At 38.9% G+C, this 27,806-nt stretch overlaps 1 protein-coding gene and 1 pseudogene across 2 annotated transcripts in view; both read left to right on the forward strand.

Annotated features, from left to right (window-relative positions):
• Positions 1–27,806, forward strand: part of Fut9 (fucosyltransferase 9) — a 263,625-nt gene that overhangs the window by 214,448 nt on the left and 21,371 nt on the right. The window lies entirely within an intron of this gene.
• On the forward strand, positions 215–13,885 carry LOC103739295 (annotated as a pseudogene).

Genomic DNA, 27,806 nt, shown 5'->3' on the forward strand with positions numbered 1-27,806 from the left:
CGGACCAAAAACTTTATAGTAATCCTCTAATGCACTTCCTACTCTCTTCCATCTTTTAATGTCTATCAAGCCCTCCTGGGGAAACCAGGGACAAATTTCTTTAACAAAATCAAAAAAATGAAACAAATCTGTAGTTTTAACCTTTACTCCCGGTGTCTTTAAAGCCTCCTTTAACTGCTTAACATAAAGCTCATGCTGGCTTAATTCTTGCCCCATGATCGGACGTTTCCACTTACTTTCGGTTTCGGCCGAGGCAGGTTCCCAAGGCGGCTCCAATGTATCTCAAAATTTGTCAAACGCTTTCCTTTTCACGTCGTCTCCCTCACTGCTGCCTCAGTATTCAAGCCCCATGTTGGGTGCCAACTGTCCCGACCCACGGGATCTGCAACGGGGTACCTGGAGTGAGGAGTGGGGATTCAATGGGGCAAGAGGCACAGAGAATGGAGACAAGACAGTCTTCTGATCAAGTCTCATTTATTGAACGTCTGCACAGAGCTTTTATAGGGGAGCAGAGGGCAGGAGAAGCTGGGCAGATAAGTGGCGGGAGAAGCTGGGCGGATAAATTCTGCTGTTCACCATACATTCCACAGTTAGACCACGAGACCCATGTTTTTATAGGATGAGGAAATTTAAAAGGTCAAGGCAGAAAAACATGTTTTTCACCAAGTCATCCGGCTACTCTTGACACTAGGTCAGAGGTTGAAGCTGTAAACAGCTTGCTTCACAGACAATAGTTACTATTTCTGGGAAGGGGGCCCACGGCTCCCTACAGAAAATGTTAGCTGTTTCATTGTTTCTAAAATGCCTGCTACTGATTATGTATGGATTTATTTCAGGTCAGGTTTTGGTCTCTCTTTTTTAGACGGATTTCCCAAATCAGATTGGCCAGTGGGCATGTCAGTGGAGAATGTCTTGTTACGTGTTATAGGAGAACCAAACACCAAACACATTTGTGGGAGATACCAGTCTCTGGGAAGTTGGTCATGATCTGTCTAAGGAAACTAGATAAGCATGAATCTGTAAGGGAGCCAGCAAACAGTGTTGTGCCATACTTCAAATTCCTGCTTGAGTTCCTGCTTTGATTTCCCTTATACCATATATATATTATAACCTATAACCTGAAGTAATCTATTTTTTTTCCTAAATTACTTTCAGTCCCATTGTTTTATCACAGCAATAGAATGAAACTAGAAAAAAATTCACCCAAGCAACTGCAGCAGCCTCATTCTTTTTTGGTTTTGATTTTGCTTCTCTAAGACCATACAACTCACTGGCATCTTCCTATAGCTAAAATTGGACTCAAAGTTATAATCTTCTGTCCCAGACTACAGAGTTTTGGGATCACAGTTATGCACTACCATGCTTTCCTTGGTTCATTAATTTTATTATTTTCTAAAATTATGTATACATGTGTGCATGGTTATGTGTATGTTTGTTTCTGTGTGCCATGTCAGATCCCCTGAATATGCAATTAAAGGAAGTTACAAGCTGCCTGACATGGGTGCTGGGAACCAAACTCCAATCTTCTGCAAGCTGTCTTCACTGCTGAGTCATCTCTCCAGCCCTGAAGTTCTTTGTTTTGGGGGTTTTTTTGTTTGTTTGTTTTTGGATTCACTGATGGAGACCAGGCTGGCCTCGAACTTGCAGAGATCTGCTTGCCTCTGCCTCCCGAGTGCTGGGATTAAAGGCATGCTCTACCATGCCCAGCTCAGCCCTGAAGTTTTTTAGATATACTTTTATCATTATTTTTCAAAGGTGTTTAATTTATTAACCCCAGTGATATCCTTCTTATCTTTTAATAAAAACCTTTGTAGATGTAGAAAATTGGAGTCAAGTTTATGGTCAATACAAAGCTCTTGGTTCTTCAAAAGGCTTCAAATTCTTATTTGGTCAATATTACTTATCCTGAAGTAGAAAGCAAAATAAGTCAAGGGGCATAATCCTCATTCTAGAAGAGAGCTCTGTTGTTTGACAATATAGAAGAGTCATACACATAGATTTAAAAAATTCTTAGTACCATTGAAATATATTTTACTGAAAAGGATTTTTTCTAATGAACTTGTGTCAAAATGAAAGACTGGATTTGGGGATGGTCTCACAGTAAATGGGAAGTTTGAATTTTGACCAGTAGGAAAAGAAGCAGGAAATGAATTCATGGTTGGGAAGAATGAACACAGAGTTGCAAGCTGTCCATTGTTGTGTCCACGACAAAGATATTTCTTTGTTTCCTGTGTTTCTCTCTGCTTTTTTCTCTTTAGATGCCTATGAAGCAAACTCACTTGTCACTTAACATCTTGCCTTAAATATCCTTGTATCATCTTATTTATGTTAGCAATTGTCACTATGATTTATTTTCTTCAGAGAATTTGCATGAAGTGATGTCTCATCTACTTATTCGCCTTAATTATGCTGTCTGCCACTCCCACTAAGAGATTAGGTATGTGAGAAATGGGGACTTGCTTTTCTTCTTTGCCTACTGCATTGGTAACAATCTGTAAAAGCATTCAACATGATGTTGGTAACCATCATTTACTGAACATGCTGACAACTCTATTAGATATATGACTTTGGCTCTTCCTTCCTGGGACTTCACACTTGAAGATGTTTTTCTCTCATTTCACTACTTTTCTTGATTTGTATGGTTGCTTCATTTAAAGTCTACTCAAAACAAGCAAGAGATAATATTGTTGAATATTTTATGAGATAAAATAATGTTGCCTCTATCTTATTAAGGTATGAATTTGGCAAATGGAACATCTGGTCTTTTATATCTACAGTACAAAAATTTAACATGTATTGTGGACACTTAAAAGAAAACTCCCACAGATTCTCTTTTGTCTCATTTAATACTCTGTTTCACCATAATTGCTATCATGTTATAACATTGGTAAGAATTTTAAGTTTTCAAACAAATGTGATAACTGATTGTTGTCATTAAACTTTGTTTATAGGAAACCTTTTGCATCACAAATAGTAATTAATCCTGATTATTCTTTAGGTTTTCTAAAAACAAATGTGAACTAAGATTAAGAGAAATAAATACTTACTGGGAGTCCTAAGTCAAGGATGTCTTCCACAGGTTAAAACAGGAAACACAGAATCTTACAGCTCCAGAAATTTCCTCATTCATTTGTGCAGAGACCACTCCACCCTACACCTTTAAAACCCACAAACGATGTAAAGCAGACTGAAGTAGGAGTTCTGACTAAGTACATGCAAACTGGTTCAGTAAAAGGAGTCAAAATTAATATCCTAATGATCACAGTGTTCCATTAAAAGAGCAGAACATCACTATAAAGAGATGTTATAGAAAGTTACAGTGACTCCTATTACAGAAAGGATTGCTGAGGGATGTTTAATAACTGTTTTCAAGCATCTGAAAAGCTCTTTTCAAAGGCTGACCAGGTGTTTTCCATTTACATTGAGACACACTGAAAATAAATACTTGCAAATTACAATCCAAATGATGTGTCTTACATCAAAATAGAGAAAATGGAAAAATAAAAAAGGTCAGTTTGGGCTACAGAAAGTTTCGAATGAGTGAGTTATATGGAAAGAGTCTGTCTTGGGAAAGCAAAAACAAAATTAAGAAAGAAGAGAGACCTGTGCCCTGAAGGGTATTGAAATGGACAGCCCTCCTTCACCTTCGGAGGAGGCTAACACAGAACTACTTGGAGACAAAGGGTGAGTCTGCTAGAATTTTTATCCTAGCAAATAGAGACACATAGATCTCTAAATGATGCCAGCTGACTGATGGACCATAACAAGGTCTGCATGATGTTCTTCCTTCTTCATTATTGTGCTTTTATTTAGAGCCCTGTAGAAAAAAGTCAATCCACCACAAGAAATGTGCCCATGCTAGAGAAGTTGAGGAAAAGGGAAACAAACAGGGCAGACAGAACTCATCGTTAAAAACTGACCTGGAAACACAGGAAGAGGAGTTTTTCATGCTCCCCTGTTCTAACGTCCTAACCAAGTGACCTAGAAAACAACCCAAACAAAAGCCCTTTGAAACAATGCAAACCATTTCATTGAACAGATGCTTTTTTTTTTCCATTGTGGGATTCTAAATCACTCATCTATCATAAAACAATAGTGGCCTACATAACATTTCTGGATCTAAATATTGCTATGGAAAAATTGTGTTGCTATGCTAAACACCATCTTGTCTGCCCAATGGGGAGTTCAAGTGGGAATGTCTTTCCTAGAACTGGAGTGAAAAATGTTCTTAATTCTTTCTAAAGCATGTCTTTTTTGGCTCTCAGTTCACAGACATCACAGTAAACAAGATGAATCTTGCAACTCATCAAAGATAAAGACACAGTGCCTCTCCAAGGTCATGACCCCCATCACCTGATTCTCCCTCCCAGCTAGCCCATTCACCTCTACCTTTATTGAGTAAGGGCAAGGAATTGTACTTTCATTTCCTCTCTGCCCTCTTTCCACCTTTTGTTTCAATGAAATACATCTCCACACTGCACTATCTGCTAAGCAAATATAAAAGAAAAGAAATATCTCTTTAAAATAAACAAAAATTAGTAGCCAACATATACATATTCAGTCATCAAATGTTATAATTAATTCTATGACTACCTGTTACAGTCATATAATGTAAATATTATGGACCTCCTAAGTTAATGTGCATTTAACTGCCATATAAAGGTAAAATGCAGTATGTTGTTTAAAATTACTCTGACCTTCTATCTGCATAATCAGCCATAAAGAATAAATAATAAAATAAACAATAATTAAGTTTAAATAGAAGTTCGAACTGATGTTTTATACCACTGGTTGCAAGATTTTTCTATAAAGAATAATACATATTTAGTCTTGCTAACCATATTGAAAGGGGTGAAAGAGGATCCCATAGAGGGTTTTTAGTCTCATTCATAAATGTAGGGTACAATTTTTTTCCAGTAAAATGCTATTGTTAAACAATGATTGAATTCAGCCATCAAGCATATACTTTGCTGACCACCAATTATTATTTTTAATGTTTGTATCTGTCACACACTTTCTCTTTTATTTATTTTCATACCTTTATTAGATAAAGTCAAAGAGAATGAGGACAGGCCTCTCATTGTCTGGCACTAGCCTGCCTCAAAGCCTTGCCACTGGTCTACCTGCTCCTGGCTCCAGTAAGGGTGTATGTTTTGAGCTGTGATTTCTGGGAGTAACCTGGCTGTGCTGGACTACCCTCAACTCATTTGGCGCTAGGGCCTTTTAAGTCTGACTGTGGTCTCCATGAAGCTTAGGCCAGGCGGTCACCTTTGCAGCCCCACCGGGCCACTTTACCACATCATGCAATGCCTTGTCAAACTTCTGGACACATTTGCTTCATTTAACCTGTGTATGAACCAAAGGCAATTTAAGGGATATTCCCTGAAGTTTAAATCATTTGACAATACTTGGCAGGTTAATCTGACCATTTTGTGTATGTGGGGTGGTTAAGATCATTGCCTATTTCTGACTATTTTTAATATTATCCTAGATCATCTAGCACTCCATACTTAGGTCAAAACTTTGCTTAATCTTAACCTTGATATGTTAAAAATAAATCAAAATATTTTAAGTCTTCTCTCAAAATAACTTCTTTTGCACTTTATATCACATGTTGGAAGCCAAAAATTGTGTTCTTCCCTCTTTTTTTATTTCATCAACAAATATTAACACATGCACATCACCCATACATTAAGAAGGAAGTCCAAGTACAATAATTATTGTGAATTGAAAGCATCCAAAGAGAAAACATAATTTTCCTGCTACTATGGAATGATACACTTCTCCATTGTTCCTGCACAGCAAACATTCTTGCTGGAGCATTATCTCAAAGAAGCTAAGTTTCAGCCAGTGTGCTAAAGAAGAAACAGCTCATCCTCTGATGCTATTTCTAGTCCTCAGTGATGCATGGGTCCTGAGAGACTAAAGAAGTTAGCTATAGTCTACATTCCAGCCATCAAGCCTCAAGTTTCTAGGTATGATCACGTGTGTTAGCTAAAATTTTGCTGCTGTGACAAAAACACCTGAGAAACAACTTACACGAGGAAGGATTTATTTTGGCTCTTGGTTTCAGATATCTCAGTCCATGGTTGTTTGACTAGGGTATCCACAATGTGGGAGGTTCTGACAAAGGAGCATTTTCACTTAATAGCAGATAGGAGACAGAGAGGGAAGGCAGTGGGGAGCAGGTATAACCTTCAAATTTATGCCCTTAATGATCCACTTTCTCAAATTTACCCCTTCCAGAATCTTTGAAAATAGATCTGTCAGTTGAGGACCAAATATTTAGCACATGAATGTGTAGGGTACATTTCACACTTCAGCGTCCATTTATATTGTCATTCTGCTCAGCCAGAGTTCCCTGGATACAGGGAGAAAAGGAAGAGAAAATGGATTTACAAAGGCATACACCAGAATAGCCCAGAAAATCATCTTGAGCTGCTGTAATATTCAGTAAAACTCCTCTCTTGCAAATTGACATTTCTGTTTGTGTATTAATCCTAATCCTCTTGCATTGAATTTTGACCTTTTCCTTTTTAATTTTTAGTATCACAATTACTTTTCTTCACTTCATGAAATGAAAGGACATTGTGTTATTGACAGAATATTTTACTGGTTTCTAAATATGTACTTTAAATTTTTTATTTTACTGTCACATGTTTGATATTAGTAAAAATTTAACTACTGCATGGCTATTTTGAAACACTATCAAGATACACTACAAGGTTATAAGATAGGATAATAATAGATACGCCTTCCAGTGAAAACATATGTCTAGATTATCTTTTACTTTCATTAACACAAATGCCCACAGATGTATTCTTTAACATTTAGTTTTAGCTAATTAACATGTAAACTATGATAATCATTATTAAAGTAAAGATAGCTAAAAGATTTGAACAATAAAATCATTTTAGGGATTATTTATGAGTTTTAATTTTTCACTTGATTTATAGACTATCTGAAATATAAATAAAAAAACATAAATTATACTATGTGTCTCCCTGGCATAGCTATAAGTTAATGCTACTTAATGATAAACATAATCAATCATTATCAATCAAACATTAATCATGATCAAACATTATCAATCTCAGTTTTCACTGATAAATATAATTTGATTTTTGAATCACATCTGTATATAGTCTATTTGAACATCTATAATGAGAAAGTCATGTAATCATATGGTGAACAAATTATTTTCTCATGTGTATTGGTATTTTATCATTATTTTCTAATAAAAATGAATTTTTCAGTAGATATCATAAGAATCTGGGCCTCATTTCACAGCACAAGGAGTAAAAATATTCATGCTCTGAATGCAATAAAATGAGAGCAGTTTGGGATTTCCAGATATTGGTAGCTTGGGCATTGTCACCTTGTATTGCATATGTCTATAGAAGACATGTTCTTTTCTATTACAAAAACAAAAGAAAGGAAAAACACAACCAGTTCAGAATATTTCCTTGACTTTTCACTCAGCAATATTTATCAGATATATATTCATTTGAAAGATATGTATTCATCCAATAAATATGTATGCCTCATGTGTAGCAGATATTTAGGTAGGTACAAAGAATAGGAAGTTTAAACAACTATGATTCTAATGGGAGACCATGCATGGGTATGGCCTCATTCTCATGCAAGGATTGTATCAGAGATATTCCCAGCAGGCGGGGGAGCAAGAGGAGGAATATCTACAGACAAAGCTTTTAATGCATCCGTTGTTTGACAGAATTTATATTTTTACTACTTTTCTTTGTTGTGTTTATGAATTCTTTAGGGGCATTTCCTTACAATAAGGGTAATAAGGGTTTCTAATGCTGTCATAAACTTGATTTTTTGTGATATGAAAAAACTTAAATAAGTTAGTTTACTGGATGAAAGGGGGAAAACGGAATTTGAATATTAAAAACACTGAAAATTAAGAGAGTAAAAATGAGTGGAAAGTTACTTACTCCCAAAGAGAACACCTAAAAATTATGTTTTCATAAATTGAAGGTCGAAGCTAAGCAAACCACATCAGAGAAAATTAGTTTTTTAATCTCATGGAGCCAGATTTGTCTATTGAGCATACAGCTTATGACAAAATAATTGTCCGGTAATTATTCTAAAAGATGGAACAAAATCAAATTAAAATGGAGCAAATTGCCTTTTGCATTGTAGCCAGTGAAAAGTAGTGACATGTTCATGCTGCAAAATAGCACTTTCTTTTTTGTGAGCAGTGACCTATTGCTTAATAACTAAGTGACAAGGTTACCCTACATACAACTCCCTGAAAGCCTCTTGGAGAAAGTACAGGTTTTTTCATTGTTGTTATTATAAGTGGCAATTATAAATTCAAGAATGTTATATATATATGCGCATATATGTTAACAATGATTTGTGTCCATGTTTCCCGACTGCTTTCTATGTACTAAGAGCTATTCCAGGCAAGTTATTATATAATTTCATTTTACATGCACAAGTCTGGCAAATAGGTCTTCTCATATTTTTGCTGAACAATTGACAGTTGGAGAGGTTAAGTGTTTAATCCTATTGGATCAGAGTGCCACCCTTATTATTTCACTTAACATTAATTTTTTCCTTAGAGACACAATTCCCAAACACAGTTGTGCAAGGAGTTAGTTTCACTGTATGATTTTGTGGAGGAAACCTGTCCTGTCTATGATAAGAACTAATGCTGTACCTGATACGTTTAAGGAGTAACATGCAAAACTGGACCCAGGAGCAATAGAACAAAGTCAGAGGACAAATTCTTTGTTGCTTCTGCTATTTTTAATGCATCCTACATTCAGTAAAATAGTAATATATTTGGAAGATCCGATACTACGAATGGTTAGCAGAAAGACAAGTTGTTCAGCTTAACTCAAATTATATAAAATATGAAATTCATTGATAAAAGATATTGGAAATGCTATTAAATGACCTGAAGATAGGAAACCATGGTCAACTGGTTTTGAACTGTCAAGGAAAGATGATCTTCATGCTAAAAAGTCTCTGGAAAATACTATCTGATGCATAAAATGAATACTAAAAACAATATTAACATTTATGCTTCACTTCCAGTTTGCTAGAACCGTTAGGATGTCTGTGCTAGTTCATCTACTTCTTTATGTAGATTTCTTAACACTAACAGAAAACCCTATAAGGGCTCCTGTGGCAAACAAGAAAATTCTCAGTCTCTTACTCTCTGCTTGTTGAGCAGTTGTGGGTTTCTGTGTTAATGGCCCTCCAGAGCAAAATGAAACTTCCCTGATAATAGCTGAGGGATGCATTTATCTATGTGTATAAAGACGTCCACCAACTGATGTATGGATAATGACCATGTGATACATTAACATAATGGAATTTTATTCAGCTGTAATGAAAATGCAATTACAAATTTTCAGATAAATATATGGAGCTAGAAATAATCATTCTAGTGAGGTAACCCATACCCAAGAAGACAAGGGTTGCATTTCTCTCTCAATGTGGATACTCAATTGGAATACTCATCAAAGTCAGGATACAATAAGGGGCCAAGGGAAAAGCTGGCTTTTAACAGAGGGTAGGTAGAACCTGGGTGCTACAAAGGGCAACTGGGGAATAATGAAGTAAGTAGAGTTGAGTGGGGTGGGGATTGGAGGGCAGGGTGGAGGGGGACGGAGGGGGAGGTATAATTGACACTAAGGACTTTTGAAAAGGCCAAGAGCTATGACCCTATTGCTGAAGTCATATATGCCGTTGAACATGGAGAAATGGAGCCAGTACTGACCTGGAAGCTTCATCACTACTGGCTAGCTTTCATAGTGCTGGAAGGTGCTGTGAACACTACAGGAGAAAAACAGCCATCAGCATCATTTCTGAACCCAGGGTGAACCCTGTGAGCTATGATAACTGACCTGGGAAGATATGCTCACTGGTGGGACTATGGAAGGAATGGCTTGGGAACAATTTACCAATTTCTGATTGGATTTGAGGTCCATTCCACAAGACAAAACGCATACCTGCATACCTGGCACTGTTAAAGGGACTAAGAATTTGAGGCTACTTACGTCATAGGGGAGTACTCCCTAGCAGAGTACTTCAGATATTTTAGGCAAAAATATGAAAACTGAATACTATAACTAAAATCTTACTTACAAAGGGTATGTATATACATATTATAAATTCAATAAAATATGTTTGAATTTCTTAAAAACTGAGTTTAGTTACACTTACTGTGTGTGTGTGTGTGTGTGTGTGTGTGTGTATGTGCAGGTCAGAAAACAACTTACTGGATTGGTTCTATCCTTCCAACATATAGTTCTAGGAATTGGCATCAGGCTTGGTGGCAAGTGCCCTTATTTCTGAGTCATCTTGCTGGCCCCCATATGAGATTTTTAAATGGCCCATCAAAACATAAAAGTACAAAACTAGTAGTTTTGTATAAGTTTTCTAAAAGGAAGTAAAAAAGGATAAAAAGAGCAATATATAGCAGTGACAGGGGTGATAAAATATGAAATCCTCAGAAAAAAATAAATATTTCATACATAAGTAAATATCTTCTATTCTCAGAGATATACAGAGATATTCATGATTCTAATATAATCAAATATTTTTTCAGTGAGAAATACTTTTTACATTTCTTTTTTCTAAATCATTTAAATATATATTTAAATATTTCCTAAAAATACTAACTTGTTTTTTTTCAAGGATGGCCCTCATAAAATTAATTCCATAGTTAGCCAAATTAATAAAGTGTTTATATACTATTGAAGAAAACAGTTATGAGATGAGAAATCCAGTTAAATAATTTTAAACATGCCCTTGCAGAATAAAAAGCAGAGTGGTAAAGAGAATAGAAAAGATACAGTCAGAAATTATTGTTTTGTGTGTGTGTGTGTGTGTGTGTGTGTGTGTGCATGATACATACAGCTTCATAAAACACTCTACCAGGGAAAGATTATGCTTTAGATATTGCTGGGAAACACTGGATGGATATTTGAAATATATGCATAGTTGCTCCTTGCTACATGTCAACTATAAAAATAATCCCAAAACATTTAAAAGGTTTAATGCAAAACAGTTACAACTAAAAGGAAAACAAGAGCTGGGGAGATAGCTCAGTGGATGGTAAAGTATTTACCACATAAGCCTGACAACCAGAGTTAAAATCTCCAGAACCCAAGTAAAGTTAGGCATAGTAGCACACATGTAAAATCCTAGTGTTCCTAGGATGAGTTGGACCGTGGAGATGGGAGAGTTCACAGAAGCCTGGCACAGCTAGTCTGGCATACATTGATGGGGAAAAGGAGAGCTTGCCTTAAAGTGAAAGTAAGGACAGACACCAGAGGTTGTTCTCTGACCCCCACACATGTACTACTCCATATGCACAGCCACACTCACACATATGAATGCCCAAATACATACATGAATGCATATATACATATACACATCATCCCCACGCAAATAAAAGAATAACAAAAAAATAAAATAAAGAATAATAAATTTCACTGATATTTAGTTATGAGATCCTTTTTAGTTAAATAATACAAAAAGAAGAAAAAGAGAAATAAAATACAATTCAATATATAAAATAAATACTTTGTAACCCAAGACACCAAAAGATAATTTACCTAAAGCTCAATAAATATGTAAGCATGTTGAAGCTTTTGACAATGCTACTGGGGGTTGTTGTCTGCAAAGTTCACTTTCAAGAAATAATCAATATTTAAAAAAAACAAAACAATAAAGGCCTTAGTGTTTTAACTAAGTTTAGAATTTGTGTTGGGCAACATTCAATGCCATCGCATGGTCACAAGTTGCACATGTCCTCAAATAATGACAACAATCCAGAATGTCCTATTTGAATCACTTCAATCAGAGATTGGGCTCTAAAAACAACCTTTACTTATAGTTTAAGGAGAAAGTTAAAGAGGCAAAAAGAGCAAAACATCCTATGGTAGAGGCACAGCCTCGGGTTCAGAGAAATAAAAGTCCCTTTGGGGATTGTTTAAGCTATAAAATGTCTCCATTTTGCAGTAAAGATAGTTGGGCAGCTTGGTGACACCCTGTAGGAGCCCTTATAAATCTGTGGAAGTCTAGCATTTCTAGAGGGACAATCCTAAACTAAGAACTTCTCAAAGCATTTCGTAGATAAGGATTCTCCTTTCAGGAAGTTTTCTTAGTCTGTTTGCTTAGAAGTCTCATTAGTATGTTTCCAAAGAGTTTAGAACTGCGACAGACTTCCTTCCCTGTTCTCCAGAGCCTTCTTGATAATCAGGGAAATCAGAGAGTAGATGTTTTCACTCCTTGCATCCTAACATATTTCACGAGCACTTTTAGAAAGAGCTTGAGGCAAGTGCAATAGTACATGCCTGTAACCCTAGTGTCTTTAAAGCTGAAATGCAGGAATCACAAATTCCAGGGTAGCCTGTTCTTACTACCAAGCCCCTATTTCAAAAAGAGGGAAAGAGGGACAGGATAGAGGTAGAGGGAAAGAGAAAAAGAAAGAAATAGAAGAGACAGAGGAGAGAGAGAGTGAGAGCGAGAGAGAAAGTGCGTGTGTCAAACCACCAGTGTTGGTTGTGGATTGGAGAAAAGTCAGACAGCTTCAGTTTTAACATAGTAGTTTATTACAATAATCCAGGAAATAAGTGATGTAGACAAAATAATATAGGCTTAAATAGGATGGGAAAAGGGAGCAATAGTTAATAAACATGACAGCATTTCTGTTAATCAAGTTTAATAATTGTCTAGAGCTTGCTTTTAGAGAGCTGAGAAATAAGTTTCTGATTGGAGCCTTGGACAGGTAGGTGGTTTTTACATGGAAACAGAAACGGGTGTAGTGTGATGGTGAAGGCTCTTCAAGAGAAGAGAAAAGATGAGAACTTAGATTTTAACCAGAGAAAACAAAGCAATAAAAGACAGAGGGAAAATGAAGACTAGTCAATATTATGAGGTCTCTTCACTCATTTTGATTTCAGAGCTGAATGAGGGGATCGTTTTTAGGTACAAGCCGATGTCTTTCCCACTGTGCGTCAGAGAAGGAAACAAAAATGTTTCCTGCTGACGGATTCTCTTTTTGTGGCCCACATCTTCTCTTACTGCTCTTACACTATCAGGATAAGGCATTTTTTAAGATTTCTTTATTTGAAAATGACCTTCTGAGGTGTTTGTCGAATATACCAGTCAGGAGCTTTCTGGGCCTGGTTCCCAGAGTCTCAACCAAGATGTGGAATAGTGGATTCAAAAGCTATGGCAGCTCCTATCTTAGCTGCTTTCTGCTACTCTGACTGACGAAGTTTTCAAAATTGGGGTTATTGATATTTCACAGGTCACTATTATGGGAATAATCAGAAATTCAGAGAAAGCTCCAACCCACATTGTTTATAAAATAGATGCTATGACAGCTGTACTCATGGCCGTTTGCCAGTGGTCTGGCACAGATGAAACCTGCGGCGAAAACACAGTGCTTCCTCCAGAAGCAGACATGAAAGTAGCTGGCCTTTGGCCTTCTCGGGTCTTTCTGGAACAAAAAGAGCCTGGTAGCCTTCAAGACCTTTCCCCTGGAAGATATGAATGAGCTCACCGCACGTTCTAGAACTAATCCGTTGCACAAAATGCTGAGCAAAACCAACAAACAGCCCCAAGCAGGGAAACCATCTCTCAGCAGCCAAGGAATAGGTGAACCAGGGTACTTCATTGTGAATAACTTCATATCAGCAAATGCCCTCACTGGGACCCAAAACCAGGTGCCGAATTAAGGCTTGCCCATGACCTGAAGCACTGAACTTTCAGATCTGAAGGAACAGCTGCAGCACCTGCCTGTAGCTTCAAGCAAGCAAGAGATTTTCTGAGCAATGAGAGGCACATTTTTTCCACCGCGAACAATTGTTTTAAATCCGGAGATGCAGAATAATCGAGTCTCATCGGGTACCTGAGATATTTCCATCTGGTCCTATTTTCATAATCTGTTAGCTCCAGCTGTGCATTTGGCCAGTGACTTCTTGAAAGGGGTTTTCACCTACAGAAGGTCTCAACGCAGATCTTTTGAAACTAACTGCTCTTCTGTTTTGCTGTTTTAGATGTTCAAGGAGATAGTTGGAGAGGAGGTAAACCATGGTGGGATTTCTTAACAGACTTCAAAATAAGACAGTTATGAAACCAGGACATGTGGGATTGCAAGAGAAACTACCTCTTCAACTGGTAGAGCAGAACTGCTTAATGCTCGAGAGTTTCAGTTCTTGAAAGTTTTCCTTTTGAGATGATGAACAATGCCAGGGCTGCGGGGCACAGTGGCAGCCATGAAACCACCACCTTCTGCCTGCACTTGTTTCCCTGTCTGGGTCTCTGGCATTATTTTCAGAATTGCACTTCCCTTCCCCTTCTTGCCCTACCTACAGCTAAAACTCGGCTTATGTGAACAGAAGGGTTGGAAGTGATGACCTCACAGGGCAGAGGAAAAGAAGAAATGTAACTGCACTGTGCGTAAAATAAATGTGTTCACCTGTTTAATAAAATAGTTGTATTGCAGTGAAAAAAAGATTTATTTGTTTTTATTATGTGGATGAGTGTTTTGCCTGCACGTGTGTAAGTACATGCAATGATTGTGGAAACTCTGTACTGTGGAAGCCAGAAGACGGTTTCGGATCCCTTGGAACTGAAGTTACAGATGGTTGTGAGCCACCATGCGAGTGCCGGAACCACCTGGGTTCCCTGAAAGAGTAGCAAGTGGTCCTGACTGCTGAGCCATCTCCCATTCCCAAGATCCCAAGATAAAGAATTTTTTCTGAGTACTTAGTTACTTGCTAAAATGAATACTGAAGAGATTATTGATTAGAAATAAAATCTAAGCAAAAGAATTATTAGCCCCTTGAAGATGCTTTGTTAGCTGTAGAGAAGCCAGGTGAATGCCCTGATGTATCACATATGCACACATGTGCACATATAAATACCAGCACAGACACAAAGACACACTAGGCTATTTGTGTCTCTAATAGTAACAGTTTCCCATGCTGATTTTTTTTTTTTTTTATTTCCATGGTTCTCCTTTCCAGCTTTCTTCTCATCACATCACTTTCTATGACTAGGGAAATGCGTCCTGTGTAAGCAGGAAGCTCTGCATTCGCATCCCTAGCACCACAGAAAAGATGTCATGGCTGCATGCACCTGTGATGCCGGTGTGGAGGGGGTGGAAGGCAGAGTGATGTGATGTGGAGATCAAGGAGACACTGGTTGTGGACTTTTGGCCTATGCCTACAAACACACATGCACATACAAACACCGTCTCACACATGTACTATGCACACCCTCTCACACATACAGAGGCAAATTTTTTAAATGAAAATATGTTAATTAGTTCTTTTTCTGGTACAAGTTAATTAAACTTTCTTTTTCCCTTCCTGAAAATCTCTTTATGCCATTATCATATTGTCTCTCAAGCTTTTGACTTCTTTATGACTCATTCTTATTTCAGTTCCTTCTGGGGCTTGTTCTCATCTTGTAAATTTAACTTGAAGCTTCAGGTGTTCCTCATTATCCACAGTGATGTGTTTTATACAATACTGTAAAGCTGCAGCTAATTAGTTTCACATAAGTTCAAAAAATGATCAGCCTGCACAATGTGCTCAAATGCAGAAACTGTTGCCATGGCAATGCCTCCTGTAATATGATGTTTACCTTCATAGGTAGAGGGCCCCCCTCAAACAAGGAGCATTCTTAGAATCTTTGATACACAAGATGGTGTTTATTTTGAAACTTTTACGCAGAGTTCTTCAAAATAAGAGAACTAATATAAGAGATTCATGATACATATCACACAGAAAAAAAATTTATGATATGAGAATTTTTTTACAGTTGTATACATAGAAATTGACTGGAAGACATTGTCTCACATTATTACAGAAGCCCAGAAGTCTCACAGACAGCCCTCTGAAAACCAAGGCCTGAGTGGAGGTTCAGCAGTATAGATTTCTAGGTTTGAGGTCTGGGAAGGAAGAGGTGAAAGGTAAAAGACTCATATTTCCGAGTCAGCCAGGCAGGCAAATAGCAAATTTAGCCCCTCCATCTTTATCCTCTAGTCAATTCCGTGGTGAATGTGATGACACCCAACTCACGCTGAGGGCCATCTGCTTTACTCAGCCCACTTGCTCAAACACTAATGTGTTCCAAAAGCACCCTCACGACAGAACCAAAAATAATAGATGACAGTTATGTGGGTTTCTTTTCACTCAGACAAGTCAGACAAAAGTTAGCACTTTCCCACTAAAACCCCAAGGATTTTTATGTTGGTACAAGTGGTTCAGAGAAGAGCCCCTGAGGGTCAAGCAGCTGGTTTCCTGGATAGATTCACTTCTTTCCGCTATAAACGGGACTAAGCGTCTATTTTTGACAGATGAGGGTGGGAAAATAAGGAACAAATTCTGAGATGTCAGAATCTCAGCAAACTCAAGGCTGCTTTGTTGATGACACATTTGACACAAATGGCCAGGTCTCTAAAAGCAACAGGAACCCAGAAACGAGCAGCCAGAGGATTGGAGTTCAGGAAACATTCAGTGGGTAGGAACCAGAACGTTGAAACAAGTGGATTCTCAAATTAATGGCAGCTGGTGGTAAACAGGGTCAATAGACTGGGGCTGCCACAGCAGAGACTGAGGGACATACAGAAAAACGGACAGCGAGGCCAAAGAGAGCAGAGCCTCCATGATATGGCCATCTAAAGTACTTAACCTTATATGTATAGTAAGAGCCAGGATAGAGCCCGAACATGTAGAAACAAAAATTTAAAAGAAGAGGGTTTTTTATTCTATGTAATAATGTCAACACTTGTAAATCCTCTATAATATTAATTGATAGCATTGTATGGAAAACTGATGCATCATTGCACGTTTTTATTTAAACTCATTTTTTGCTCTACAAATATATTTACAGGCAACCTGGTCCTTTCAAAGTAGCTGATTTTCAAAGCTAATTAAACCAAGTGGCATATGAAGGCTGATGAGAAAGAGAATACAGCGAGTAGGAAGCACAAACATCGCATTGGTCTTGGCCCAGCAGCAGTCGCTGTCGTGAATACCTGCTGTTCCTTGAATCACTTTACGTGCCCCAGTGATGACGCAAAGCCAGGCTTCTCCACACACACCCCAAGTCAGGTAGCGCAGTCTCTAACAAGGAACAGAGGAATATTCAAAACTTCCAAGCACGGAAGGCACTTTTGCTGCTGGTTTCCAGGATGAGAGCAAAGAGATGCGTTAGAGCATCAAGTGCGCTCTAATAAACAATAGTTCCAGAGTAATATCACGTGGAGCGAGTTTTCTGTCATATGATTCATAAAAACCTTTGGGTCTCTTAGTGGAAATCTCTTTGCCATCCGTTTTTAAAGTAACTCATTCAGGCCTCTGAGCTGTTGGTATATGATCTTAGGCAAAAAGTTGCACATCAGTTTCCTCATCTGCAAAAACAGCTATAGCTTGCACTTTATGTGACTGCTGTGTGATTTGAAGGGATTTATATTTGTAAAATGCTTCAAATTGTGCTTTGTACATAGAAAGTAGCATATTTCTCTTCGTTAGATGAACAAAAAGAAATAAAAATTTCCTGACAATTAAATTATTAAATCTATATAAAAGACTTAGGTGATGCCTTAGATAGTGTGAGTGTTCAATAGTTAATAGATAACTTGGTCACATGTGAAACTCTGTGTTGAGAGCAATATGTTAGGTATAATTCATGTGAACTAAACTTTGAGTAGAAATGCCTAGTGTCTGAAACATGATCCCTACAGAGGCATAAACATCAAATACATGAACACAGGTAAACTTGCTACGACGGCAAAGTGCAAAAAATAACAGGTACTATAGAGCATACTTGGAGGCTTTGATGCGGTATGTTAGAGCAGGTTGTCAGCAGCCCTTCCATACACACCAAGGAGAACTGAGAGCTGAAGAGGGAAAGAGAGTAATTGCAGGAAGAGGAGGAAAGCATTTGCAGGGAAGGGAGGGAGAGAGAGAGCCAGTGTGGTGCAAGAGACCAGTGCGGACATGCAAGGAATGCTACAGGGACAGGAATGAGGTTGGAGACACAGGCAGTGCTCCACCATCTGGGGTTGTCTCTGCCACATATGAATGCCTTAAAATCTATCTGAAAAGCCATTAAAATGGGGTAGCTTGTGACTTTTGGATTGAAATATCACTGTCCTGCAGGTGTTCTAGAAATGTCGGAGTTCACCAAGAAAGCTTGGAGGCCGCGTTACAAAAGTGCTATTTCTCATTCTAATGTCTCATTCCATTTTTCCAGATTAAATTGAGAGAATATGCATTTCTAATGTGTGCAGAGGTAAAAATGGGAGTGGTTGCATTTCTGACATCATAAAGGGCCAAGATTGACAACCCTATAATAAATGCTTAGTAAGAGAAAGGAAGAAAATTTTAAAAAATTAATCATGATTTTAGAAGACAGTGGAATCTTTTGAATAAATAATATAAAGACCCAAGATAAGTTACCCATTTTTATGCTTCAGTTTAATGAAACATTGACAGCAGCAGAGAAGTTATTTTATGAAAAGGTTATGAGCTAATACTTAGACTGAACGGGAAGCCTACAAGGCCTGTTAGTTTACATTCCTCTTGGCCTTTGTGACATTCCTTCTTCTTCACTAGAAATTATCACCCATTCTGAAATGGGGCTCTTCTCTTCTGACCTTCTACAGGACAAGGTAGGTAAAGAATTTCATCAAAACCAGTTCCAAGTCAGAAAGGCATGGAATATTAGAGTAATACTTTGTGAGATTTTAAAACTTGCTTTGAAAAAAAGGAGTTTCTAGTTCCTATGTCTTGTCTTCAGGAAAACAAATTGTAGTTTCTATGACTGACTATAAAGGGGGAAGAAAGGTGATCAAGGAGACAGGAAGGGATCAGGAGACTGGAGAGAGGCTTTGTTTCCTGGGGGCTTCACATTGGAAAATCATTTTCTGAGTGTCAGATGCAAGTGCTGAATTTTCTGGTCTGGGGGCATGCCTTGAGGACCACAGTTGCTCAGTACTTTGAACAAATGCAAAGGATCAAAAGAAAGTGCTAGAATGATCGCACTCATGTGGAACATAAATGTGTCACTCTCATAGAGGTCAAGAGAAACATGGTGGTTACCTAAAGGCAGGAAAGAGAAGGGGAAGGAAAAGATGTGGGCAGGTTGATCCACTGGTAATAAGTTATAGTTAGATATGTGCAGAAGTCTCTGTGTGCTACTATGCAGTTTAGTGATAGGTATGGTATGTCAATAATGTACTGGACATTTAAAAGGAAAAAGGATTTTGAAAGTTTTCACCATGAAGGAATGATAAATGTTTGAAGACATAAACAGCTTAACCCAACTGAAACACTACATTATTTATTTGACGTTATGTGATATCCCATTAATACATAAAATTTTGTGTTTTATGTATTTGAAATTAAACTTTTTTAAATGTTAAATGAGCCACGTAGCTATAGCAGAAATGAAAGGTGTTTACTTAGATAAATGGAAAGAAATCAAGTAGTGCAGAGACTACTTGGAAGATAAAATTTGGGGCTTGGCTGGGCTTGGTATACATACATAGGACAGGGGATTGCTGGGCAGGACTGACAGGTAATTGATTTAGCTTGTTATCTACATAAAGTGAAGTTTCATCTTTAAAATCAGAAGTAATATCAATATATCAAGCCAAAATAAGAGTTATATGCCATTTGTGTGTGTGTGTGTGTGTGTGTGTGTGTGTGTGTGTGTGTGTGTTTGTGTGTAATGTTCCTTGTTTTTCATGGACTAGATACTCAGATCTAAGACCTAACATAACAGTAATCACAGAGAATGTTGGTCCTGACAGTCAAGTTATGAAAGACTGCTAGCCTTCAGGGGATTAGGAAATATGTTCAAGAAAAAGTAGCATGAAGTCACCAGTTCTTCGACATACATGTAGAATGTGGAGTGTGAGCCAGACTACCCTTGAACTCCCTGTCAGATCTGATTGCTTTGACTGCAGCTGGTAAATAGACCTTCTGAAGTGATAAAGCCAACAATTAAGAACTAGTGATAGAGAGAGGAGAGAGCAGATGAAAGAGCAGGGGGAAGAGGTTAGTCCCTAAACTGAAAAGAAAATCTCAATGGCAATGGATGTAGAAAGTGCTTAAAATAAAGGAGTTTATAGTGCACAAGAAATGGCAATTGGTAGTTCATTCACTAGTGGAAACCAGTGTCCAGAGACAAAAAAGAAAGGGGGGGGGAGAAAAAGAAAAGCTATTCATTAGACTGCCTACCATGGAACCACTACAGAAAGAAAGCAGGGCATTATTAATATGGACTAGACAGTGTTCTGAGGGACATTTGGGGAAAGGATTACTGATGCCATCATTTTGTGGGAAGTTCCCCAGGGTCTGAGGAAGCAGAACAAAGGCTTACCCATAAAAATACTAGGGATTAGAGTTAAGGATCTTTGAGAAAGGATCTCAGACACAAATTTGATAGCATTCCAAAGATCAACCACTGCCTTCTTGCCAAAAAGTAAATGGCATCTCTCCCAAGACAGGAGGTATTTGGCTCAGTATTTAATGGAAAGAATTGTGGGAACTAAGAATAGTAATAACCATGATAAAGGCCCAGTAGAATTTGAAGTTTCAAGGGAATCTTTGAAAGAGAGTTGATGAATATATAAAAGTTTATAGTACGAGGCAGAGTATAATTTGATATATAACAAGGAAAGAATAAAACTTTTGGTATTAAACATGTTCATGTTCTTAGTGTAGAAATTGTAATAAAAGAAAAACAAGTATCTGAAAAGACCAAAACAACCCAGGAGATTTAAATAATGAAAATTCAGTGTAGTGTTCTGGGGTCTTTGTACAATCTCAGACTATCATGATCCTATTAACAGATAATAATTATATTGGAAGAAATTTTTCTTGGACCCTGCCTACACAAATAATAGTTTCAGGTTGGGTAGCACAATCAAATTCCTAAGCTTTATGTGGTATTTATGCAAAGTGAAGAGATTTATTTGCAGCTTTAAGAACTTATATATTGTACAGGTTTTAAACTTTTTAATCCAGATAATGGTGGATATATTTTGGAAGATTCAAGTTGTAAACTTTGTGTACTGAAGGAGAGAAATAGAAGAGAAGATGAATTGGGTTTTCTGATTTTTCAGGGTGAAAGGATTTTTGAACATTTATTTATTTGTTTGTCTGTTCCAAGCAATAAAATCAATTATAATGAAAATAATCACCAATGGTATTGTTTTTAAAAGGTTATATAATAGCTCCTGGGACTAAAAACTATTTTTTAAAAAACCCTGAAAAATGAGACCCTGAGTAGCTCCATTACCCAGGCTTTCCCAGGGAGCCTCCACTGTGATTTATTTGCTACTGACCTTTGTACATTTGCTCTTTCTCCTCAAGGTTCATTGCACTGCCTAACGAACACTTCAGTCATCCCCCGCCAACCTAGTGGTTGTGAAAACAGACAATATCCTTATCTGTAGTCCCCATAATTTTAACCCAGCAGAGGAAACTGTCCAATAAGAAACTGGGGTGCTATTATTAGAAGGGAGAATTAGGATTGGGGATGCAGCTGAGCGATAGAGCACTTATCTAGCATGCATAAGACCATAGATTATTGATCCACATAACTACCACCAGGGAGAGAGAGAGAGAGAGAGAGAGAGAGAGAGAGAGAGAGAGAGAGAGGCTTGTGTCACAGTTGTTCTAGTGATCTGTGGCTGGAAAAGCAGGGTTGCATTACTATTATTGATGTGTGTGTGTGTGTGCACGCACACATGTGTGTCCGTCTCCGCTGCTCTCATCTGTTGCCAAAAGAAGTTTCTTTGATAGATGATGAGAGGTATACTTGTCGGTAAATATAAGGATGCCTATTTAGGAGACTATTACAGAGTTCCACAACTGGTCACACAGAGAATAAGTGTCTGTAAGATGCCTAGCCCTAAGTGACACATCTACAGTGGGAACCTCTACACCTAAGGCTCACGAAATATAGCAGAACAGTGGGCAGAGAGACTATTACTGCCATCTCTCACTTCGCATGATGCTTCCTCATGCAACAGAGGGCAATTAACACAGAAAGCAACACCTGGCCAAAATGTAGAGTGTCACAATCTGCAGAGCGTGTATTCCTGGATAGGACTTCTGTATTAAATGCTACCACCAGGACTCAAGGACCATTGTGGAAGAGGGGGCAGAAAGACTGCAAGAGCCAAGGGTGACAGATGAACACAAGGAGACAGAGTTTTTCAGGTTTCTGGGAACTTGCTCATATGAACTTACAGCAGTGGTGACAGTATGCACAAGTCTCATACTAACTCAAACCAGACAAAAACCCAGGAAAGAAATGGAGAAATGGGTAAAAAGCCCAACCTTAGCTGAGGAGCTACTGACAGCTGATCATGCTAGGGGAGGGAGAGTTTGTCTTCTTTAAGGGAGTGACTCTAGATAGGCTGAGCAAGCTCAAGTGGATGAATTCACACAGAGGGACATCTGCAGACACAAAGTTGACTTGATAGGCCTTAACATATATGACAGAATGCATGAAATATGGTTGGGTTATAGGGGTACAAATAGGTGAGGGTCTCTAATATGATTATGATGTATTGTATGAAATACACAAAAATGATTAATCTTATGTAGGTGTGTGGTTAACTAGAAAAGATAACAATTTACACAAAAATCAGAAAAAATCTATTATTGTAGAAGCTTTGTCCAAGATAAGAACTCTAATTCCTGATTCTTTACCACAGAATAATAATGTAATAGCATATATGTTATTCTGACAGTTTACAAGCTTTATTTCAAAAAGAATAAGTCAAAGTGTTGCCTTATATGACAATCATTTTTTAACTGTAACTTTGGCTCCTTATCAATGTGTCAGTGATTTACACCTAGTTTTCTGTGTTGGTATGAGTTGATTAACCTCATTTTTTAAGCCAAGGGCAAAAAGTTGCGTACAATGCACAAAAAAGGTAGAACAAGTATGACTGCATAAGGATGGCCAGGTATATTGACTAAGGAGCTTCTAACAAGACAGCAAAACAAGCCTAGAAGCAACCAGTCTCTGAAGAAGACTCCCACTTCTCTTAGTGGGCATGCACCCGTGATTTGAGAGTCACCACTCTAATCACTTGGTATTTCAAGCTCCCTTCTATTCTTTAGCATGTACAAGAGCAGTATTGAAATGGGATTATTTTCCTCAATGGAAAAATATTCTTTCCTTCACAAAATCTTAGCAAGTAGTGTTTTTATTAAAAATTCTGTTAGAGTGTTTATAGTCTCTCACAATATTTAAGGCTATTCAGAATAACCAAAGATGTTTAATTACCTTATTTACTGTTACATTTGCTTTATGTTACAAATATTTTGTTGTCCCTAAGACAGCTATAGCAACTCTGTTAAGGGACTTAACAAAAGGTTGGAGTGATTGATAGATCAAGATGTGCTGGGTACCCACCTGAATTTTAGTTATGAGTGAAGAGATGTCACTTTGACTCTTAGGAGGAAAACTTTCTGGCAATTTCTGTACAAACTAGGGGCTACTGTGTAACTGCTCCTACTGCTTAGTAATTGACCCTGACAACAGTGAGGTAGAGGTAGTAAAGAGATATCAACCAGGAAGCAAGAGAGCACACAGCAGAAGTCACGTTGTTTTATACCTAGTGACCAAACCTTGCTAATTTTGCTTTAAAAACAAAGGCAGCATGCGGGTACTGTCATTATGCCAACGTTACAACTCCCCTGAACAAAATAAAAGCCTGATTCTTAAAATTAGTAAGTTTTCAGAGTGGGCTGGAATTTGGAAGTACTATTTCTCCTAGCTATCTGTTGTTAGGTTTGTGAAAAGACCAGGACCACTAGAGACCACTCTGAAGCGAGGAAAGAAAAAAAATATTGGGATGGAGGAGCTGCTGGACTGCTCCCATGGGAGAAAGGTAGCAGCCATTTCTTGTCACAGCAGGCTGGATTTTATAGGATTTTTCTTCTGGAGGTAGGGGGAGGTGAGTTACGAGCAGGTGCCTTGGCCGGGGAGGATTCAGTTAGGTGGTTTTCAGTTTTTCCGTTGGCTGCAATGGAAAATTGCTGTTCTGATCAGGTTGCATTATTGAAACAAAGATCAGGAGGTTACTGAGAAACTAGGATGGTTTGGTTTCTGTTTTCTGGAATGCTGCCCACCAGGTTGTGATGGCCATGTTGCTGGTCATTAGTGACTTCATCTTGGGGCCCAGTTTGATCTAACATTACAGGTTTTTGTTAGGGATAAGGAGTGGTGCTTTGTCTCTGCAGCTGCATCCTGCAGGACGGGGTAGTTGAGTCTCTAAAAGGATACAGATCTGGTGGTGGACTGGTCCCTCTAGAGTCCATGGAGAGTCAGTTCTGAGGTGGCTAGGGTCTGTTAAGAAATAGAAGTAGGGTAAGTTAGTAGAAATCAATTAAAGATTTGGTGTGTGAGTCGGCCCACTTGGATTTGTACACATTTTAGGAGGCGAGGGGCTAAAAGGAGAAGGAGAAACATTCCTATTAGGGGTCCCACTAGGGGTAGGACCCAGGGCCAATTGGATCGGATGACACCACAGGAGCTAAAAGAGGAACTTGTTCCTGTTTTGAGTCCATCGGCTAGGTTTTATCTCTAGTTCTACTTGTCCTGATTGGTTAACGTACTAACAGCATTCTTCATTTAGGAAAAGGCAGATTCCTGGTTTTTCTTCTATAATGAGGTCCAAGGCCCATCGGTTTTGTTGACACCAAGGAGGTGAGTTGTTGGAGTAGACTGAGGGCCTTAGATGTTTCAGTAACTGCTGCATTTAAGTCTGAAGAAAGCTGTTGTTAAGAGGTAAACTATGTCCCAGTTCCCCAGTCCTGAGGCCGCTGCTGCAGCGAGGCTAACTCCCAACATGACTGGTAGAAAGATGGTCCTCCCTTTTCTGTAAATGGTGCTGGAGTGATGAAAAGGATGTTACTTCACCTTCAGTATAAATAGTAAGGTTGGAAACTAAGATAACCAGAAAACGGGGGCCAGAGTGTTGGCTGGGAGAAATACAGGTGTATAGAGTTGTGTCGCACCAGAAGTAAATTTCAGTTGGAAGGGTGTGATTTATTGAGATTGCAGAGTTTTTAAAAGATTCAGGGCAACATTGGGAGATATCTGTATCCCAGCAGTCACATGCTCTAAGGGGAAAAGGGAGATTGACATAAAGGATAAGGGGTTCCATGAGCAAGAAGAGTTGAGAGTGGAGGTAACATTAAACAGAGGAACAGCTGTGATCAAAGGTAGAAGGGGGTGGGTTGCACAGAGAAAGCAGGGAGTATGGTTGATTACATTGTGTTGGTTAAGTAAGAAGAATGTGCAGGCAAGGATAGAAACCCATGATGTGGTTTTACGTAGGCAATGCTGAGCTTGTCATGGTTTCGTTCTCTGTCTTGGCTTGTTTGAATGAAGTTATTTTGGGGTGTATAGGGAACTGTCTGGAGTGACCTAAAAATCTTGACTTCTCCTTTTTGAGCCTCCAGAATACCATAACACACTACCCCTTGCACTCCATCCCCCCAACTTTGGTCCCAGGGGATCATTAATGGCGAAATTAACAACCTTGAGATCATCTCCCCTGGCAGGCCTGAGTTGCTGGGTTGAAATGCAGTACCCAGGCTAGGAACAGTGATAGTGGCATTTCAATGAGGGATATCCTCCCCAGTCCTTACCCTCTCTGTAGGCTGGGCTAGTTTGATGACTGAGGAAGCAAAGACATGCAGCCCATGTGTAAGAGTATTCCTTTTTATGAGAGGAATATGTGTAAATACCCAGAGTATGGAAGGTTGAGGAAAAAGGTGAGGCACAGCCAGAGATGGGATAAAAGTTGAGTTGAGAAATTTGTTTTGTCTACATGTAGCAAGAATATCAAATATCCAGGCACAAGGAGGGGATGAACATGTTGAAAAGAGGCTGGAGGGGGAGAGAAGATGAACCCTACAAACACCAACACAGCAAGAGGAGTCGTTTCAGCCCTGGAGGGAGGGAAGGAGTGCAGGAAATTCTGAGTTTTAGAGGGCCAGTTGGGGTGGAGAAGTACTTATCCCTTGTTGTCATGGGGTCAAGTTGTTCTAGCTCGAGGTGCTTGAGATGTGAAAGGTGGACCCAGTTGGGGATTTCCTGGGGCTTGGCAGCTCTGTGAGTAGTTAGAATGACCAGGTGGGGTACAGTCCAAAGGGATTTGAGGAACTGTGGCTGTGAGGAACTATGGGTGCAATTGTCTGAGATACACCTGGACTCCTGGTCTCTGGGGTCTTTTGAAGGTCAGAGAAGAAGGCCGTTGGCATGCTCCTGGATGAGATTTCTAATGAGAGTGAATGTCAGCAGGTACTCGTGAAGGGGAATGGTTTCTAGAGGAGGAAGTTTGCCTAAGAGAAAAGGGTGAACATGCATGAGTTCAAAGGAACTGAGAAATGAGGAAGCCCTTGGTGTAGACCTCATCCTGGCTAGGGAAAGTGGAAGGAGGCAAATCCAGGGTAAATGAAGTTCGGAGGTTGGTTTGGAAAGATGGCTTGAGAAATACATTTGCCCCTTCCACCTTGCCTGAGGATGAGGGTCTGTAAGGGGTATGGAGTTTCCAATTAATTTTTAGAGCTTTGTATATTTCTTGTATAATTTTGGAAATAAAGACTGGCTCATCAGACTAGATGGTAAGGGTTAGGGGAAGGAGGACTCAAGGAGATGAGAGGCAACAATACTGCAGTTTCCCCAGCTGTTGGGAGGGCCTCAACCCAACCTGAAAAAGTATCTACCATAGTGAGGAGACATTTAATATTTTTATGAGGCGGCATATGGGTAAAGTCAATCTTCTAATTGGTTCCAGGGAGAGAGCCCCTATGTTGATAGGGTTTGAAAGAGGGCAGAGGTTTGACCCCTCCTTGTGGAGAGGCTTTTGCACAGATGGAATTAATGAGGAGGATTAGTGAGGAGAGGTGAGAATGAAAAAGAGGAGGAGTCAGGAAACTGTATAGGTGGTGGGCACCAATATAAAAGATATTATGTAAGTGGGTAAATATGATAGTAGTCTGGGAGTCAGGTAGACAATAGAGGTCTCCCATAAGCAACCATCCATGAGGGTCAGCAGCATTGCCTTCCTTCATGAGGGCCTGCTGTTGTGACAGGGAAGAGGAGGGCGTGAGGAAGCTGGGGGCAAGGAAAAGAACTGGAGATATATTGGGGGTCTGGAGACTTGACTCTTTAGCAATCATATCTGAAAAACAAATTTCCCTGGGACACTGGAGAGGTTAAGGGTTTATGTCTCCTGCAATGGATGAAGGATACTTGTGTTGGTACATTGGAGACCTTCAGTAATTTAAGACTAAGTGGTCCATTGGTGATTGGGGTCCCCTTAGCTGATAGAAAACCTCTCTCTTTCCAAATTGCAGAATGGTGGTGTAAGATATAGAAAGTATATTTAGCATCAGTATAAATGTTGAATTTTTTTGCCTGACCCAGGGTGAGGGCCTGAGTGAGGGCAACAAGTTCTGCCTTCTGGGAAGTTGTTCCCCAGGCAGTGGTCTTGTAGCTATTACTGGTCACCAGAGACACTCACATATCCTGCCACCCAGGACCCTTGTAGGGCGCTAGAGGAACTGCCATCAGTGTAACAGTTGTGGTCCAGGTAAGGGAGAGGAGACAGGGAAATCTTGAGATTGTGATAGGTAAGTTCCTCCAATGTTTCCAGACAAGAGTATGTGAGCTGCTCAGGCAGAGGCAAGAGAGTGCCCAGGTTAAGTGGAGGCCATGAGTCTAGGATAATATCTCAGTTTTCTAGAAAGGTAACATGA

Source organism: Nannospalax galili, unplaced genomic scaffold, assembly GCF_000622305.1.
Source record: "Nannospalax galili isolate Female #2095 unplaced genomic scaffold, S.galili_v1.0 scaffold78, whole genome shotgun sequence".
Taxonomy (NCBI): Eukaryota; Metazoa; Chordata; class Mammalia; order Rodentia; family Spalacidae; genus Nannospalax; species Nannospalax galili.